The sequence below is a fragment of the Salvelinus alpinus genome, chromosome 6 (assembly GCF_045679555.1).
Source record: "Salvelinus alpinus chromosome 6, SLU_Salpinus.1, whole genome shotgun sequence".
NCBI lineage: Eukaryota > Metazoa > Chordata > Actinopteri > Salmoniformes > Salmonidae > Salvelinus > Salvelinus alpinus.
In genome coordinates this window covers 45,579,995-45,598,923 of record NC_092091.1, presented here as the reverse complement: position 1 = coordinate 45,598,923, position 18,929 = coordinate 45,579,995, and the positions used below count along the sequence as shown (strand labels likewise).

General features: G+C 42.3%; 1 long non-coding RNA gene across 2 annotated transcripts; it reads right to left on the bottom strand.

Annotated features, from left to right (window-relative positions):
- Positions 1-2,818: 2,818 nt before the first annotated feature.
- LOC139578747 (uncharacterized) lies at positions 2,819-15,342 on the bottom strand. 2 transcript variants are annotated; one of them, XR_011675608.1, is made up of 4 exons: positions 15,266-15,342; positions 8,355-8,428; positions 6,910-8,259; positions 2,819-3,407 (listed from the first exon to the last, which is right to left on the bottom strand). It is a non-coding gene; the product is annotated as an uncharacterized lncRNA (long non-coding RNA). The 2 variants fall into 2 exon arrangements; XR_011675609.1 differs by having other exon boundaries at positions 8,068-8,259.
- Between the last annotated feature and the right edge of the window lie 3,587 nt (positions 15,343-18,929).

The window sequence follows — 18,929 nt, the reverse complement described above, 5'->3', positions numbered from 1 at the left end:
TAGTCCTGTTCTTCAACTTCAATGTCTGTTTGAGATGGAGACATGAATCCAACATATTGATAACTTACAGATCAAATTTGAAATCAACCAACCAGCCTTCATACAGAAGACCATATCCAAATGTAAAAGTGTATTATTCATATCGTGAATTTGACATCCTATGTATAGGGCTAACGGTAGCTACTTCTAAACTTCTAAAGATCCACTCAACCTTGGATGAATGACAGTATACCTAGCTACAAGTTGAAATGATGCTGTCCTTTTGTTGGGCAAATCAGATATCAATGTAGTCCACATAAATCCAACCTCACTCCGGATTTACTTTCCCATCAGCTTGTGTAAGAAAAGTTAGAGGAATTACTTTAAACTATTCAATGTTATTTTGGTAGTCTACACAAATTAGTATGTAAGATGATCAATGTTTAAATGTGTTGACATGACAGCTCAGCTGAATCGAACGCAGCTTGTTTGCCAAGCGGGGTACATAGAGGTAGGCATCTGGATGGTAGACTTCTCACTGAAGTGCCTTACCCCCCATATACCAGTAGGAGTCAATGTTCAGACAGGAATTGTTGGACTGTGACTTCCCATTTTATTTCAATGTACCTCTTTATTTAGGTTGATGGCATGACGTTGAAACAATGACGTTGATTCAAACATACCATTTTACTATCAACATTGAAACAAGGTCAAATAAAATATGACTAATCAAATATGGAATTCAACATCATTTCAACCACCCAATATTGAATATAGGATGACAAATATTTTTTCCATTTCCTATTTGAAATTTTCAACACAATTTCAACATATTCATAATTCTGACGATTATGTTGAAATTAGATTGATGTAACAATCTGTTTGTCAAGTTAAGTCAATGCAGTTAAGTTTAAGTTTTAACGTAATTTCAATGTTTACAACCCTGGATGAAATGAGATGAAAACAGTACGGAACCAAAATATAAACGCAACATGCAGCAATTTAAAATATTTTACTGAGTTACAGTTCATATAAGAAAATCAGTCAATTTATATAAATTAATTAGGCTGTAATCTATGGATTTCACATGACTGGGAATATAGATATGCATATGTTGGTCACATGTACTTTTTAAAAAAGCAGCAAAGCACAGGTACTCACAGGCACAACGGACATTGGAACAATAATCGACAAGACAATGGTGAACAAAGGGCACACTTACACAATTACTAATCAGGGGAGAATATGGGGACCAGGTGTGCGTAATGACACAGTTCAGTTCCTAGAGGCCGGTGACGTAGACCTCCGAAACTGGTGCACGGAATGAGCAACAGTACCAGAGGGATCCGTGACACATCTCCTTTGGAAAAGAGTTGGTTAGGCTTTTGATTGTGGCCTGTGAAATTGTCCCACTCCTCTTCAATGGCTGTGCGAAGTTGCTGGATTTTGGTGTGAACTGGAACGCGCTGTCGTACTAGTCGATCCAGAGCATCCCAAACATGCTCAACGGGTGACATGTCTGGTGAATATGCAGGCCATGAAGAACTGGGACATTTCAGCTTCCAGGAGTTGTATACAGATCCTTGCGACATGGGGCTGTGCATTATCACGCTGAAACATGAGGTTATGGCGGTGGATGAATAGCACGACAATGGGCCTCAGGATCTTGTCACGGTATCTCTGTACTTTCAAATTACCATCGATAAAATGCAATTGTGTTTGTTGTCCGTAGCTTATGCCTGCCCGTACCATAACCCCTCCGCCACCAAGGAGCACTATGTTCACAACGTTGACATCAGCAAACCGCTCACCCACATGACGCCATACCAGGATTCATCTGTGAAATGCACACTTCTCCAGCGTGCCAGTGGCCATCAATGGTGACCATTTGCCGACTGAAGTCGGTTATGACGCCAAACTGCAGTCAGATCAAGACCCTGGTGAGGACGACGAGCACGCAGATGAGCTTCCCTAAGACGGTTTCTGACAGTTTGTGCAGAAATTCTTTGGTTGTCCAAACCCACAGTCTCATCAGCTGGCCGGGTGGCTGGTCTCGGACGATGGGCTGACGTGGTTACATGTGGTCTGCGGTTGTGAGGCCGGTTGAACGTACTGCCATATATTCAAAAATTATGTTACAGGAGGCTTATGGTAGAGAAATGAACATTAAATTCTCTGGCAACAGCTCAGGGGAAACTTGAGACATCTGTGGCATTGTGTTGTGTGACAAAACTACACTTTTTAGAATGGCTGTCACGACTTCCGCCGAAGTCGGCTCCTCTCCTTGTTCGGGCGGCGTTCGGCGGTCGACGTCACCGGCTTTCTAGCCATTGCTGCTCCATTTTTCATTTATCCATTTGTTTTGTCTTGTTTCCTGCACACCTGGTTTTCATTCCCAATCACACTACATGTATTTATTCCTCTGTTCCCCCTCATGTCTTTGTGTGAAATTGTTTGTGTTACCTGGTTATTATTGAAGCGCCAGAATGGTTTGTTTTTCCGTGTTATTTCATGAAGATGTTTATTGGGAAACATAATTCTTGTGAATGTTTTGCGCGTTTTGCACTTTTGCCTCAATAAAGTGTGCGTGTCACGATTGCCGTCGTCGTGGAAATGACTGGACCAAGGTGCAGTGTGGTGAGCGTACATTTTTCTTTATTATAAATGTTGCCAACAACAAAATCGAAACAAAAATTTACGTGAAGCTTACTAGGGCTATACAGGCCACTAACAAAGACAACTACCCACAAAATACAAAAGGAAAAAAGGCTGCCTAAGTATGATTCCCAATCAGAGACAACAATAGACAGCTGTCCCTGATTGAGAACCATACCCGGCCAAAACATAGAAACACAGAACATAGAGTTTCCTACCTGAGTCACACCCTGACCAACCAAACATAGAGAATAAAAAGATCTCTACGGTCAGGGAGTTACAGTGCGCCTGTTCACAAATCTCTGCTCTCCTGCACCTGACTTCGCTACCAGTACGCACACACCTGACAATGGCCTTTATTGTCCCCAGAACAAGGTGCATCTGTGATATGATCATGCTGTTTAATCAGCTTCTTGGCAAATGAGAAATGTATTTGATCACCAAATTTGAGAGAAGTAAAATTTGTGTGCATCTGAATAATTTCTGGGTTCTTTTATTTCAGCTCATAAGACATAGGACCAACACTTTACATGTTGCTTTTACATTTTTATTCAGTATATTTTACATGTTTGTTTCACGTCAAACTGTACTTTGAAAAATTACATTGAAACAATATTGATTCAAACAGTGTCTGCTAGTGGGATGGGCCGACCCTCCAATTGTCTGCTTCATCTTGGTTTTAACCCCAGATTTTTTTTGTAGGTGGAAATGGAAATCCCACTCCTGGAACTCTGCCCAGTCAGGTGCCTTTTAGTGTTTTGGAGATCATTCAGCTGCATGGAGGCAAATGACATTATAATGAGACAACAGAGCAATGTTGCATCATGGTGTCATAAATTCAGCCGTGGCACGTCTTTAGCTGCCAAACGCACTGCCCCCTCTGACCCACATCCTCTGTAAACGTGTCACTTAAGCCCGGAGAAATGTCTGTTGATTCTTTTGGATTTAATGAGCTCTTAGAACATAGGGCAATAAAAGTTCCCTCTCACTGTAAAGACTCTACTCACGAAAAGCTGCAACACATACAGAAACATATACATTTGACTGAAACTGGTGAGAAAAAAGCATACTTCAGTGTCAAAGTTCATGCAACAACAGCATGGGCTTGAATAACAAAATGTATAGTAAAAGTGTGTACTTATTTACAGTGCATTTCTTGCCATTGGGCGCATACAGTACATACCAGTGGCGGTCGGCGCCATTTAAAATGAGGGAGGATGATTATTTTGTTATGTTTATGAACATGGCCTTATTTATATTACATTACTTGACTATGGCCATGTGAAAAGGTCAATTATGTGTAACAGACTCTTCAACTAGTGTGTGTGTGTGTGTGTGTATCACAGTCAAGTAGAGACGCAGTTCTCGTACAAAGCGCAGAAATTCTACGAGAACGTGGAGCCGTCAGAGGAGGGAATGATGGGAGATTTCATTGAGATCTCCCACGTCTACCGAGAAGGCTCCAGGAACTTTCTGAGCAGGTTTACTGTAAGTCTACTAAAGAACACGTGTCACTGAAATGACACCTCTAGCTTGGATTATTTTTTAAAACTTTTTTGTTGTTGCCTTTATGGAATACTATATGGTAGTGAATGCTGTATTCATGCACACAACAGAGCCTATATGTGTCACAGAACCCAAGATTATATTTCTACTGTTATCTATTTATTGCAGGAAACGCATCATCTTTCTGGTATAAAAATCTACAAGGTGGACGCACCTTCGCCCAAAACACATGATGTACTGTAGCTCATGGTCATCTTGACCTCCTGCCAGACCAGCTCTATAATAATACGTGCCCAGATCCCAGACGTTAATCCCCATGTACCCTGTGTAAATGTTACACTTGGTCCACGAGACTGTAGGGTCAACATTCAGTATGCATGGTCTTAGAGTGTGTGAGTGTACTTACATTAATGTTAATGGGAATGTGTGTGACATGGAAACAGGTCTATTTATAGTGTCATCTGGTGTATTTCTCATTATGATCTGCTGGGATTTGGGGTTTAAAGGAAATAGAGAATACATGGTGCAGACTTTAGCTGTGAGCCTAATGTTAACACACTCATACCAATTTTACACAGCACCTAAGATATCACTGCTACTGTCCAGTATACTGCTACCGTACATGGCAGATGAAGGAGGATACTGTCCGTTGTGATGATCTGGCCTACACCTGTCTACTGTACCTTTTGTTGCCAGCAGAGTTCTATACTGATTCTAGGAGAAGACTATAATAATCTGCCAACAATGTTTACATTTCATTTGTTACATTTAAAGGAGCAATCATTTTTGGATGTATAAATTAATGATATTTACCCATTGATTCTTGAATAATATAACTTAGAATTGCCTCATGAGCTTCGTTCAACCATCAGAACCCAAAATATCTTGTTTAACTCCAATGTTTGTAAACACTGAAAACCCTCAAAACATGATTTAAACTATAATTTTGATATCATGGATGGCCAGTCCTTGCATCCATAGCTCTGTCTTTGAATTTGAATGTGGTTACATTTCTCCAGCCCCATCCTCCCCACTTTTTACCGAAACAGTGGTGGGAGGAAGCTTTCTTATTTTTTTAAACTGCTGATTGCCGCTTTAATCAGTCAGTAGAAAAATCTCCTGGAATAGCTTTACTGCTTGGCGGGACGCAAAGCAGGGTGACTTTGACAATGATGCTTTTAGGTAACAGACACTTTAGAGCAAAATAATATAAGCCACCAGGCTATTTCCATTCAGTAATCAGACTAGTGATGTCAGACGTCCTCACACAAATGCCACACTGCTTTGTCCAAATGTCAAAGGCCCTGCAGATGACGGATATAGCGTTACTTACACAACACAGTCTCAATTTACACACCATGCATAGGGCTGTGGCGGTCATAAAACTTTGTCAGCCAGTGATTGCCAGTGATTGATGCCGGTCTCATTGTAATTGACCATTAATTAACAAACACATTTAGCATCTCCCGGCTTCCACACACAGCCTACAAGCCACTGATGCAGACCTTTGGAACATCTACATTTTAAAAAGTCTAATAAATCCATGTAATATAGCCTACACCATCACAATAAATCCATTATTTATTTTAGACAGGTCTAAAGAAACATGATATGAAGAAAATGTAGTCTATTTCAGAAGAACAAAATAGCATACTCTGAGTTGTCCTTTTGTTAGGCCCTGATCTGGCTATGCCATATGGCCAGTGGCGATTTTAGCATGTAAATCTTGGTGGGGCAATACATGCATACAATCAAAGCCCCTACACAACACACCACTAAACAACACATTCATTAGACTATAATGGTTAGGGCCTACATAAAGCTGTCCCAACAGCAGAGTCCCATCAGTAGTCCCAACACCTTACCACTGTTACACCTGGCTATCAACAGGACCTTGTCTGACAGCGAAACAGTTCATTCAGCCTCATTTACAGGCTTCTCAAAAAACATAGCTGATATGGCTGACTTGCTTAAACAAATGTGGTTTCTACTGACAATTGAGATGTACAAACTATGGCATAAGGGGACAACAAGCGGATAAGAAGCAATCCGTAATTTCGATTTAAGACATTAATGAGCAAGCTAGGAAGGACATACTCAATATAACTATTTGTTCACCACTTTGGAAATGTATAGTGACAGAATTCAGAACATGGGCCATTCTTACACCATTCTCCCTGTAAACCAAGTCAGAACCGTAGGATAAATAAAGGTTGCATATAAGCAGATAATGAAAGCTCTTACAATATTCGATGATGACATTGATCTAAAACAGGTTATAGACTACATGTGTAGGCTAACAGTAGGCTACGTTATAAGGGGGAAAGCAGACAAATGTATTAGGGTGAGGCACATGGGCTACTAACCGCTTACTACACAACATACACTTAGTATTACTTTCTTAGCTACAGTATACATATTTCCCTGTGTCACGTCTACTCCTGCTCCTCCCCTCCGGCATTCGACGTTGCTGGTATACTGACCACTGGTCCTGGGATCCATCATTACGCACACCTGCAGATCGTCATGATACTCACCTGGACTCCATTACCTTCCTGATTATCTCCCCTATATCTGTCACTCCCTTGGGTTCCTTCCTAAGTCAGTATTGTTTCTTTGTTCATGCTTAAAAGCCACTGTTATGTTGTCTCGTTTCATGTTTGTTGTTTTATTAAACGTTTCACCTGCTTCTCGACTCACAGTGTGTCCGTTACACCCTGGCATATTACATCATTTATGCAGCAGCATTCAAGACATTTTTGGACTCACCTTGTTGTGCTGTGCTCACATGAACAGGAAGGTGGCGCGTCGGTCCTTTGTGGGCAGATTTTGGTGCTTTCAAGACAACTGGGAACTCGGAAAAAACAAGGTTGAATCATGATGTTAGTGATCTTCAGGTCGGAGCTCTAGAAAGAGGCCTGAGTTCCCGACTTGGAATTCCGAGTTGGATGACCGTTTTCCCAGTTCCTGTATATGTATTTTCCCAGTTCCTAGTTGTCTTGAACTCATTGAAGTCTGAGATTTCCCAGTTCCAAGTTTCCAGTTGTTTTGAAAGCTGCAAAAGTTATGCTGGATTGACAGCATGGCCAATGTTGAATGTTAAACCCAGAATTGGACCAAACATCCACTTCACTGAATAGCAGGCTAGTGATTGTTTTACAATGCTTGCAGTTTGCCACTGAGTCCTTCCAAACCACTCATTGTTGAATTGGCGATTTCCAACTTGTTGTGTAATGTTCTTGGCCGATGAGCACCGATACGTTTTATCTATAATTTATCTTCATATGAAAAGGATTTGCTAATATTTTGAAATTATGTTGACATGATCAGTCCAATCTACTGTAGATATAACGTGATTTGACATCATTGTATCTGTGGCCAATGACTTTGAGCCTTCTTAGATGGACACTTCAACTATACTGTATGACAGCATCCAAGGGGCTTGAATTTTCGAGCTCTCCCTGTAGATTTTGCGATGACGTAGTGTCCCCATGAGTGACAGAATACTGAGCCAATCACAGTGCAACTAGAGAACATTACCAACCCTTAAGCTCCCTATTTTCTGCTGGCTGCCCCACCACCACAGAAAGCACAGAGCAAGATATCAGAAAAGAGACCATGTTTGTATGCGGCTTTATTAACTCAATGATAAAAAAAAATTTTTTTACATTGTTTGCAAACTGATATGTGACATGTATTAATGCCAAAATAACATGCAAAACAGGCACACCATTTTTTTTTTATACAGTACCAGTCAAAAGCAAGATGGCGCCAACAGAGATGGTCGCCTAGCTTCACGTCCTTAGGAAACTACGCAGTAATTCGTTTTTTTATGTATTATTTCTTACATTGTTAGCCCAGAAAATCTTAAGTGTTATTACATACAGCCGAGAAGAACTATTGGATATAAGAGCAACGTCAACTTACCAACATTACAACCAGGAATACGACTTTCCCGAAGCGGATCCTTTGTTCGGACCTCCACCCTGGACATTGGTTATAATCCCAGAGGCCGACCCAAAACAAAGTCGTCGCCGCAGGAGAGGCCTCCTGGTGAGACTTAGAAGGTGAGAACACCATCCACCGCTTCCGAGCATACTACTCGCCAATGTCCAGTCTCTAGACAACAAGGTGGACGAAATTATAGCACGAGTTAACTTCCAGAGAGACATCAGAGATTGTAACATTCTCTGTTTCACAGAAACATGACTCACTCGGGATTTGTTGTCAGAGTCGGTACAGCCACCGGGTTTCTTCATGCATCGCGCCGACAGAAACAAACATCTCTCTGGTAAGAAGAAAGGCGTATGCCTCATGATTAACGACTCATGGTGTAATCATAACAACATACAGGAACTTAACTCCTTTTGTTCACCTGACCTAGAATTCCTTACAATCAAATGCCGACCTCATGGTCTTCCAAGAGAATTCTCTCTGATTATAGTCACAGCCGTGTATATCCCCCTCCCTCCAAGCAGATACCTCGACGGCCCTGAAATAACTTAAAGTCCATTGATGTAAACTAGAAAGCATATACCCTGAGGATGCATTTATTGTAGCTGGGGATTTTACAAAGGTAATTTGAGAACAAGGTTACCCAAATTCTACCAGCTAATTGATTGTTGCACCCGCCCGAGCAAAACATTGGACCACTGCTACTACATCAACTTCGCTGATGCAAACAAGGCCCTCCCCCGCCCTGCCTTCGGCAAATCTGATCATGACTTCATCTTGTTGCTCCCCTCCTATAGGCAGAAACTAAAACAGGTTGCGCCCGTGCTTAGGTCTATCCAACACTGGTCTGACCAATCGGATTCCATGCTTCAAGATTGCTTCAATCACGTGGACTAGGATATGTTCCGGGTAGCCTTAGACAATAACATCGACATATACGCTGATTCGGTGAGTGAGTTTATTAGGAAGTGCATTGGAGATGTTGTGCCCTCTGTGACTATTAAAATCTTCCCTAACCAGAAACCGTGAATCGATTGCAGCATTCGCGCAAAACTGAAAGCGCGAACCATCGCATTTAATCATGGCAAGGCGACTGAAAACATGACCGAATACAAACAGCGTAGCTATTCCCTCCACAAGGCAATCAAACAAGCAAAGCGTCAGTGTAGAGACAAAGTAGCCGCAGTTCAACGGCTCAAACACGAGACGTATGTGGCAGGGTCTACAGACAGTCACGGATAACAAAAAGAAAACCAGCCCCGTCGCAGACATCAACGTCTTGCTCCCAGACAAATTAAACAACTTCTTTGCACACTTTGAGGACAATACTGTGCCAATGACACGGCCCGCTACAAAAGCCTGTGGGCTCTCCTTCAATGTGGCCGACGTGAGTAAAACATTTTAACGTGTTAACCCTCGCAAGGCTGCTGGCCCAGACAGCATCCCTAGCCGCGTCCTCAGAGCATGCTCAGATCAGCTGGTTCGTGTGTTTATGGACATATTCAATCAATCCCTATCCCAGTCTGCTGTCCCCACATGCTTCAAGATGGCCACCATTGTTCCTGTTCCCAAGAAAGCTAAGGTAAATGACTATCGCACTGTAGCACTCACTTCTGTCATCATGAAGTGCTTTGAGAGACTAGTCAAGGATCATATCACCTCCACCCTACCTGATAGCCTAGACACACTCCAATTTGCTTACCGCACCAATATGTGCACAGACGATGCAATCGCCATCACACTGCACACTGCCATATCCCATCTGGACAAGAGGAATACCTATGTAAGAATGCTGTTCATTGACTACAGCTCAGCATTCAACACCATAGTACCCTCTTAACTCATCATTAAGCTTGAGACCCTGGGTCTCGGCCCCGCCCTGGAATTTCAGATGGTTCACCCCCAGGTGGTGAAGGTAGGAAACAACATCTCCACCCCGCTGATCCTCAAAACCGGGGCCCCACAAGGGTGCGTTCTCAGCCCGCTCCTGTACTCCCTGTTCACCCATGATTGCGTGGCCATGCACGCCTCCAACTCAATCATCAAGTTTGCAGACGACACTACAGTGGTAGGCTTGATTACCAACAACAACGAGACAGCCTACAGGGAGGAGGTGAGGGCCCTCGGAGTGTGGTATCAGGAAAATAACCTCTCAATCAACATCAACAAAACAAAGGAGATGATCGTGGTCTTTAGGAAACAGCAGAGGGATTACCGCCCTATCCACATCAACGGGACAGTAGTGGAGAAGGTGGAAAGCTTCAAGTTCCTCGCCGTACACATCACTGACAAACTAAAATGGTCCACCCACACAGACAGCATGGCTAAAACCCTCACAAACCTCTACAGATGCACAAACAAGAGCATCCTGTTGGGCTGTATCACCGCCTGGTACAGCAGCTGCACCGCCCTCAACCGCAAGGCTCTTCAGATGGTAGTGGGCAAACTACCTGCCCTCCAGGACACCTACAGCACCCAATGTCACAGGTAGGCCAAAAAGATCATCAAGGATAACAACCACCCAAGCCACTGCCTGTTCACCCCGCTATCATCCAGAAGGCGAGGTCAGTACAGGTGCATCAAAGCTGGGACCGAGAGACTGAAGAACAGCTTCTATCTCAAGGCCATCAGACTGTTAAACAGCCATCACTAACATAGAGAGGCTGCTGCCAACATACAGACTCAAGTCACTGGCCACTTTAATAAATGGATTTAATAATATCACTAGTCACTTTAAATAATGCCACTTTAATAATGTTTACATATTCGACATTACTCATCTCCTATGTATATACTTTATATTTTTTTTATGGAATATCTACATAGGTGTACAGAGGCCCATTATCGGCAACCATCACTTTCATGTGCCCAAATAACAAACTTGTATTCCATCTGTAAATACATATAACAATTTTCAATTGCGAGCCCAGTTGGTTTAGCCACGGAAAAAGACAGAAATCTTCCTGCTAGCCATGATTGGCTGAGATAATGGGTGGGCTGGATATGCCGGGAGATGAGTTTGGATTGGTCTGCCATGTAGCGTTTATAACATTAGCTGCTCAGTATGTGTTGATACAGTAGTGCTTTCTACCACACTGAATTCCAACTGATCTATTGTAATGAGTCCTGTGTGTAGCTGGTGAGAGAGTCAGGCGCAGGACAGCAGATACGAGTAAAAAAACATGCTTTACTCAAAAAAGGCAAATATACAAAGAAACATCTTTAGCACACACAGACGGACCGAAATATACAATAAACAATCACTCACAAAAACCATGTGGGGAACAGAGGGTTAAATAATGAACATGGGATTATGAGATTGACAACAGGTGTGTGAAACAAAGACAAAACAAAGTGATATGCTACTTTCTGCACACGCCACGTAACTTGACACAACACTGGCCAAACAAGGTAGCTACAAACAAAACAAAAAGTGAAATGGTTCCAGTCTGCCGTGAAGCGTTCATCCGTGTATACGGGTAAGAGTCTAGATACATTTTCAGATATTATACGTTTCTAATTTTGTCAGAATGTCATTTTAATTGCATGTTAAATCGTACTGTTAGCTAGCTAGCTAACGTTACATGTATGATCTGTCTAGTAATATTATTCAAATCAGAAATCTATTTGCATTCTTAGATATAGCCTAATATTAGCTAGCTAACATTGTACCTAGTTGGTTAGCTTTAGCTACCTGCAGATTCATACTACAGCTATGAGAATGTTTGTATTGGTTGGTAGTAGTGTGAGCTGGGATTATGCCGGTTCATTGTTTAGCTAGCTACATGTTTAAACAAAATACTACATGTCTAAACAAAACACTTTGCCAGATGATTACATGACCCATCAATTTAGACAAGTGTGTCAGGTAATAATAATTATGAAATATTTTTTATCTGGACACTGTTTTTTATATTGTTACTATGCAAGTAACCATTCACTGTACTGTTTACACCGTCTGTATCCTGTGCATGTGACAAATCAACTTTTTATTTTATATAGTGTGTGTTTACCAAAGACAGTAATGTGAAGAACAACATGACCTGCACCAAAGTCAGATTAGGATATAGGCCAAGGACTAGATAAAGTGTATTTTTACCTGGTGTTTTTCCTTATTGTAAGCTACTACTTTTACCACTTTTAGTCTTGAAATCTTTGGTTGTTTAATAAGCTAATCACTCAGTTTAGCAAATTACCGTACATGTGAATACTTAGAGATGGGTAGAGCTAAGGCTTAAGAGGGTGTGAATGATGTTGAATAGGGTGTAGACAAAGAATAACTCTAGTAGGTGTACCAAAACATTCAAGGGCCATTTCCTCAAAAGTGGAGTTAAAAGTTTAACTTTCAAAGCAGAATTACTTTCCCATTGTTCTTTAACTGCAGTGTATGATATACAATTTTCTAGCTCTGAGTCTCTACTTTAAGTCTATAAGTCCGAATCGAGGTGGTCGGTCACCTTTATGAATGTATTATTCAAAGCGTTTCTATGGGCTATAGTATTAAAGGCAAAACATTTTTACCCAAGACTCTTTACCACTGCTCCTGGGGGGTGGGGAGTGGAGTGTGCAACTTGAAAGGATTGTGAGGTGCTAATAATAGTCCGGCAGGGAATGCCTAACAAAGACAGACAGTTGTATATACTAATGTTAATTTTTTTAAATAGCCAATGTATTTTTTTAAACCTCTGCCTGTAATATTGAAGATTTCAAATCTTTTTATTATTACCTTTTTACACAACATTACATGTTTTATTGATTGACATTCTATAGTTCAGTTGAAATGCTGTATGTTGTGCTGACTTTAAACTAAAGAGTTTCATGGCAAAAAAAAGTAATATGATATGGCACGCTGATGTATGTTGCATTCAAACTTATTAAATGAAACTGTACAATGTAAACTCCGGTCTCGCTATTTTTCTTTGAGATCATACAAAACAATACAGTACAATTGCATAGTTTGGACTCTGAGAAGTTCCTAAGAGCAAGTTTTCCTATAATTGCATTCCTTAGTAGGCTAGCAACTATACGGAAATAGTTGTATGAATTTAGTTTTTGTAAATGCTTCCACTCAGAGTATGTTTCTGATTATTTTACTGAAACAAAAGCTAATAGGATTAGAGATGGGTAATCATAGTTGGCTAATGTAATCCGGTCTAGGATGTAAACACTGGACCATTTACCTCAAAGTAGTACAGTTACACTACATCCTCCCAGCCAAGCCATTGACCGACCAAGCTGCAATCTTGCTGAGCACAGCACAGAGAACAAGAGATAATTGAGATCCCCCTCAAATGGTTATGATAATGCTCCTAAGTATTATTTTTTCTAGCTAGCTATCAGTAGAAGAACGGCATTGTTTAAGTTAATGACTTTCAGCTGGGGCCCTAAGGAGGAAGGGGAGTTGAGTACTTCCAGATTGGGGTTTGACATATAGACAGTGCTCACTTTCATATCTGTCTTGGCGTCGGTTCAAGTCTGTCAGGTTCTGTCTGCATAAAACACATCCAGGAGTCGCTTTGAATATTTAGCGTGTACGGCTAGTTGACTACACAGGAGTGAGTTTGGGTTGTACAGACGTTGCGAGGAGCTGTTCCTCCTTAAAGCTGTATGAAAGGATGGGTTGTCAATAACGAGTGACTGAGACCCTTGAAAAAGAAAAAAAAGAAATGTATCAAAGTGTTGAAGGCAAGAACTCCCATCTGAAAAGTGATGCCGTGGATTATCTATACGGCTTTTGGGGGGGGGGGGTCAGAAAGAGTCTTTTGAGATATGAATAGCCCATATACATTCCCCACATCCCGTATGAATTAAAGATCAAAATGCCTCATCGTGAAATTTTTACGTATTTTTTTTCTCCTTGGCAAATAGCAGCCAAATGTGCTGTCACCTTGTCAGAAGTGGTTAGCGTCTGTGACAGTCAGGGCTATCATTCCTAATACTTCTCAATGTCCTCTGTGGTGGCCCAGCAGCCGTTTTAATATATTAGCTGAACTAACACTAATTTGTCCAGTCACGTCAGCAGTGGAGAACATTGGGCCCTGGTTCAGACTGACTATATCTAACCCAGCAAAACTCAGACAGGATAAAGGGCATGGGGGTTTACTCACTAAAATACCATGTTTGGGAAAAGCCTAATGACCGAGAGACACATGCCACAGCAGAGAACAATCCATGTCCAAGCCAAAAGCTGATGTTGTGGAGAAATGTCAAAATATGAGTAATAACAAGAATGATGTTTATGCTGTTATGAAAGAGTGGTTTCATTTGAATTATGCAACAGAGACTGTTAAATAGATGGTGTGGTGGTTAGAGAAGCTACAGTGTCTTTCGTCAAGTGAAGAATCCGACAACAACGATAGGGTCATTATTCTAGTTTCCAGAACTGGGCCCATGAAGTGCCCAGACGGTCTGTGCTTTGATCCTGAATAGAGTGAGCCTTTGTGCGTTCTACACTGAAGGGAAAGTTCAACTCTCTGAGCCCAGCCAGGATGCTTTCAACCAGGGATAGAGAGAGACGGGAGAGGGAAGGTTCGCCTTGCTTTCCCTCTGAGAATTCAGACCAGAGGAATGTGCTTTTATATGCATCACTCGTTCTCATAGTAAATCAAGTTACAGAAAGAAAGTGGACCAATGATTTTGGCCCGGCTCTTCCTCTATGGTGAGACAACGTTTCTCCAGTAAACCACTGTAAACCACAGGGGGGACCACGAGTGCCCATCATCTCACACCTATGTCAAAATTCTCTAACCATTTTTTTATATATAATTTTGACAGTAACCATCCTAATTTCCTAATTTCCTAATTTCCACATGTAGCAAACAAAGTGTTTGTGTTGGCCAATCTACATAGGTAGTAGGTGAGTCAGACAGTCAATGGAGTTGTCATGCATGTAATGATCTATTTCTCAGCGGCGCTGCCCGCAGTCCGCCTCGGCCTCCTCACCTAATTGGCTATCAAGTGAAAAAAATGTGGGCAAATTGTGACGTAGAAGTCCGTCACTGGCCGCGGGCAGCATTTGGTTCTTTAACGCACGCACACATTCATCACTCCTCCCTGCTCCGTTATAAGATAAGTTAACAATGTGGGTCGACACACAAATTAACTTCTGTCTTAGTACATACATTTCACACTTGTCAGTGTTCATATTTAAGATGTGCAATATTTATTATACTTATCGATGTTGTGGATGAGCGTTTTGTTTGTTTGTTTGTTCTGTTCCTCTCTCTCTCCATCTCGGTAGCTTCCGGGTATGCTGGAAAAGGACCCGAGCTAAAGGAATTGGGCTGACTTTATAGTGCCTGTCCCAAATGGCTCATTAATGTAAATGGACATATTGAAAGATACTGTCAGTAGTGATGTAATGTTGTAAATGTTATGTTGTGATATTGTTTAAAAACGTGTTGCAATGTATATCCTTTAGTATGTTTAGTTAATGGAAAATGTAGGTTTGACTAGGTAATTGCTTAATTAATTAGGGTAGTAATTGTTCTGAGGGGAGGGGCTAGCCCTACAAAAGGAGCCTCTCTTTCATATCATGAGGGAAGCATTTTGGATCGAGCTGTGGATGGGGCAGCATTGTTTTAAGCTGTCCCATAAGGTAGACGTTTGATGGCAGTACTGTTGTTCTTGTTCCGGAATCACTTTGTAAATAAACACCTTTGCACAGAAAAACTTTTGCGGCTCCGCCATCTTTTTATTTTGATAGAGGTTAGGTTTTCCAGTTTAGCCTTCTGGCCTACTCTACGTGACAGAGTAGGCCATAACTTGGATGAAGAGTGAGTGCGTTGTTCAAAAGGCAAGAAAAATAATCACAGTTCATTTTTAAGGGCTCCTAACCAACTGTGATATTTTGTTAGTTTTTTCGCATTGTTTGTAACTCATTTTGTACTGTATTTTGTAATGTTGCTGCTACTGTCTCTTATGACCGAAAATAGCTTCTGGACATCAGACAGAAAAGCAATTACTCATCTCAAACTGGACAAAGATTGTTTCTTTAATGAGTCTGACTCAAAGGATATACTGCTTCCCGGAGACAGGGGTCCAAATCCCTGTCATTAGCGTGAAGAAAAGACGGAAATACAGGCGGCGGAGGTCTGGGTGCCTTGTGAGAATTTGTTGGCGAGTGAGTAAACCACCAGTACCCTCTGTATTATTGGCCAACGTGCATTCATTGGAAAGCAAACTGGACGATCTACAATTAAGGCTATCCTACCAATGGGACATTCAAAACTGTAATATCTTATGCTTCATCGTGACTTGGATGAACGAAGACACGGATAATATAGAGCTGGCTGGCTTCTCTGTGTTTCGGTAGGACAGAGCAGCTACTTCTGGTAAGACGACGGGCGGGGGTGTGTGTCTATTTGTAAATAACTGCTGGTGTGCAATGTCTAATATTAAAGAAGTATCGAGGTATTGCTCGCTTGAGGTAGAATACCTCATGATTAGCTCTAGACCACACTATCTACCAAGAGAGTTCACATCTATATTATTTGCAGCTGTCAATTTACCACCACAAACCAATCCTGCACTAAGACCGCACTCAACGAGCTGTATAAGGACATAAGCAAACAAGAAAATGCTCATCCAGAAGCGGCGCTCCAAGTGGCCGGGGACTTTAATGCAGGCAAACTTAAATCTGTTTCATACCAGCATGTTACATGTGCAATCAGAGGAAAAAAAACTCTAGACCACCTTTACTCCACACACAGAGATGCATACAAAGCTCTCCATTGCCCTCCATTTGGCAAATCCATAATTCTATCCTCCTGATTCCTGCTTACAAGCAAAAACGAAAGCAGGAAGAACCAGTGACTCGCTCAATACGAAAGTGGTAAGATGACGCGGATGCTACGCTACAGGACTGTTTTGCTAGCACAGACTGGAATATGTTCCGGGATTCATCCAATGACATTGAGGACTATACGCTCGTGGAATACCGGATGTGTATGACATTTTCAACCTCTCCCTGGCCAAGTCTGTAATACCTACATGTTTCAAACAGACCACCATAGTCCCTGTGCCCAAGAAAGCGAACGTAACCTGCCTAAATGACTACCGCCCCATAGCACTCACGTCAGTAGCCATGAAGTTCTTTGAAAGGCTGGTCATGGCTCACATCAACACCATCATACCAAAACCCTGGACCCACTACAATTCGCATACCGCACCAAAAGATCCACAGATGACGCAATCTCAGTCGCACTCCACACTGCCCTTTCCCACCTGGACAAAAGGAACACCTATGTGAGAATGCTGTTCATTGACTACAGCTCAGCGTTCAACACCACAGTGCCCACAAAGCTCATCACTAAGCTAAGGACCCTGGGACTAAACACCTCCCTCTGCAACTGGATCCTGGATTTCATGACGGTCGCCCCCAGGTGGTAAGGGTAGGCAACAACACATCTGCCACGCTGATCCTCAACACTGGGGCCTCTCAGGGGTGCGTGCTTAGTCCCATCCTGGACTCCCTGTTTACCCATGACTGTTTGGCCAAGCACGACTCCAACACCATAGGCCTGATCACCGACAACGATGAGATTTCCCTATAGGCTGAGGTCAGAGACCTGGCAATGTGGTGCCAGGACAACAACCTCTCAATGTGAGCAAGACAAAAGAGCTGATCAGCCCCCATTAACATCGAGGTGACTGAAGAGGAACGGGTAGAGAGTGTCCACATCACCATCAAACTGTCATGGTCCAAACACACCAAGACAGTTGTGAAGAGGGCATGACAACACCTTTTCACTCTCAGGAGACTGAAAAGATTAGTCATGGGTCCCCAGATACTCAAAAAGTTCTACAGCTGCACCATCGAGAGCATCCTGACTGGCTGCATCACCGCCTGGTATGGAAACTGCTCGGCAACTGACCGTAAGGTGCTACAGAGGGTAGTGCGTACGGCCCAGTATATCACTGGGGCCAAGCTTCCTGCCATCCAGGACCTACAGTGGGGAGAACAAGTATTTGATACACTGCCGATTTTGCAGGTTTTCCTACTTACAAAGCATGTAGAGGTCTGTAATTTTTATCACAGGTACACTTCAACTGTGAGAGACGGAATCTAAAACAAAAATCCAGAAAATCACATTGTATGATTTTTAAGTAATTAATTTGCATTTTATTGCATGACATAAGTATTTGATACATCAGAAAAGCAGAATTTAATATTTGGTACAGAAACCTTTGTTTGCAATTACAGAGATCATACGTTTCCTATAGTTCTTGACCAGGTTTGCACACACTGCAGCAGGGATTTTGGCCCACTCCTCCATACAGACCTTCTCCAGATCCTTCAGGTTTCGGGGCTGTCGCTGGGCAATACGGACTTTCAGCTCCCTCCAAAGATTTTCTATTGGGTTCAGGTCTGGAGACTGGCTAGGCCACTCCAGGACCTTGAGATGCTTCTTACGGAGCCACTCCTTAGTTGCCCTGGCTGTGTGTTTCGGGTCGTTGTCATGCTGGAAGACCCAGCCACGACCTATCTTCAATGCTCTTACTGAGGGAAGGAGGTTGTTGGCCAAGATCTCGCGATGCATGGCCCCATCCATCCTCCCCTCAATACGGTGCAGTCGTCCTGTCCCCTTTGCAGAAAAGCATCCCCAAGAATGATGTTTCCACCTCCAAGCTTCACGGTTAGGATGGTGTTCTTGGGGTTGTACTAATCCTTCTTCTTCCTCCAAACACGGCGAGTGGAGTTTAGACCAAAAAGCTCTATTTTTGTCTCATCAGACCACATGACCTTCTCCAATTCCTCCTCTGGATCATCCAGATGGTCATTGGCAAACTTCAGACGGGCCTGGACATGCGCTGGCTTGAGCAGGGGGACCTTG